General features: G+C 45.3%; 1 long non-coding RNA gene across 1 annotated transcript in view; it reads left to right on the top strand.

The window, feature by feature from the left end:
* The window catches only part of LOC109297012, a 21,842-nt gene extending 20,836 nt beyond the window's left edge, over positions 1–1,006 (top strand). The window contains exon 3 of the long non-coding RNA XR_002097147.1: positions 912–1,006. This is a non-coding gene — a long non-coding RNA (uncharacterized LOC109297012). The remainder of the gene's footprint in view (positions 1–911) is intronic.
* Positions 1,007–2,062: the final 1,056 nt, after the last annotated feature.

A 2,062-nucleotide genomic window follows, 5' to 3' on the forward strand; every position in this document is an offset into this window, starting at 1 on the left:
AATGAAAACAAATGTTATGCACTGTTATAAAGTCAGGAACATGTACAAACATACAAAATAAACCCTGGAGGGTGATAATACACTACCTCAAGCTGATAGACGTGTACCATTCCATTTAAAATGAACAAACACATAAAGCCATCATTTCAAAGTGAAAAATAACTCCTTGCAGCCCAGCAGGCTACCATCTATACTAGCACTTCTAGGTACCAGGAGCCATGAGAAGCAACACAAAACTGTTAGGAAATCATATATCCAAAAGATTATATATGTATCCCTTCCTCAGGAAAGCTGCACAAAATATTGATGATAACATTTTCCTGGTGATTGTCACTGAAGTGGAAGAGTCTTGCTTAAAGTGTCCTGAAAGTCTCTGAACCTCCACCATACAATACTCAACTTTTTCTCTTTGGTTTCATAGATATTGTTCAGAACACAGTACACAAATATAATAGGATGCAGCTGCCTCAAGCTTTCCAAGTAATGCCTACCATCTATCTTTCAGTTTCCCAAAGGCATGGTCCAATGTCATCCTGCAGCTGCTTATGTGGTAATTAAACAGTTGTTTTCTGCAGTAGAAATGTCCAGTAGAAAGGCTGACATGTTGACACCATTAATGTCTATGCTGATAGCTACACTAGCAAATCAGCCTTTGTTCAATTACGGAAAATAATTAAGAGATTCCAAAAATTTGAACACCATGCATTTTTTTTCAGACCAACCAAATATTAATGCTGGTAAAACTACTGCAGATCCATGTAAGAGAGTGTGGGCTAGTTGCTCAGAAGCCTGACTTGAGGCACCCTTGACTGGTCATTGCTGGGGCCAGGACCATAAGGGTCAAAAGGGTCAGGGGCCCACTGCAAGGGACATCCAGAGGCAAGGGTCTGGGGTTCTGATTAGCCTTGGAGGTGGCCAAAGGTCCTGTGAGGGGCCAAGCCCGAGATGGGGGAAGAGTGCAGGGGGCTAGGCAGCCCAGAATGAGGGTGGAGTAGGCCTCCTGATTAGGAGGGATCTAGTTGGGGTCCAGACCAGAGTGTTATGGGGCCCAGTGTGGGGCTGGAGATGTTAAAAACTTAGACGCCATCTGCGAGGCATGGGCTGCAGTGTAGGGAAGGTTTTGGAGCCTCAGATAACACCCTCAGCATCAGGGCAGGAAATGGTTAGCCTCCCACCTGGATAATATTTTAATCATTTTCCATTAAGGCATGACAGGGGAGGCAGGTGGTTGGACCAGAAACAGGTGGGTGGGCCAGCTTCTAACTGGCCTTGGGAAGGTCCCCGTTACAGTGGTGCATTGGACAGGTTCATCAGCCCAACAGCTGAGTACAGTAGTACCTTCTCCTTCTGTAGTGGAAGCGTTGAGAGCTCAGACAGAGAATGAGGCATGGAGCCCAGAGTTATAGAGTCTAGTAGAGAGAGAGGCAGTAGGGTGGCCCCACACAGAGTAGGGTTGAAATGGGAGGATGCCTGAAGGGCTGTGCGTGAGAGTGTGCTGAGCAGGGCCGAACTGTGAGTAAGAAAACATACGATGGAGGCATTCTTGAATTCTTGAGGGACTACTTCCTATGCCCATGTACTGCAGATGATCTTGGTTAGTTTCTCTGAGAAAAAAATAATAATTGTATTATAGTAAAAGATAGCTAATATCTTTTCTGTACCTACAGAGGCCAGATTTATCCCATCTGCCTACAGACCTCAGAACCTTCACTGAAAAAACAAGTCCCACCCACTAACTTCTATTTAAACAACTGAGAGGAGTCCTGAGAAGGTGAGTTGTAGGAGAGCATGAGAGCAATGGGTATGAGTGACTAACTCCTCTAAGTTATCTATGGGCTTGTCTACACATGCATTAATGCACCTTTTCATATGCATATTAAATTTCATAGTTTCATAGTTTCTAGGGTCGGAAGGAACCTGAGCAGATCATCTAGTCCAACCCCCTGCCATGGCAGGAAGAGCACTGGGGTCAAAAGACCCCAGTAAGGTGGTCATCCAACCTCATCTTAAAAACCCCCAGGGTGGGAGCCTGCACCACCTCACTTGGAAGCTGGTTCCAGAC

Source organism: Gavialis gangeticus, unplaced genomic scaffold, assembly GCF_001723915.1.
Source record: "Gavialis gangeticus isolate Ggan-Ray unplaced genomic scaffold, GavGan_comp1, whole genome shotgun sequence".
Classification (NCBI taxonomy): Eukaryota; Metazoa; Chordata; order Crocodylia; family Gavialidae; genus Gavialis; species Gavialis gangeticus.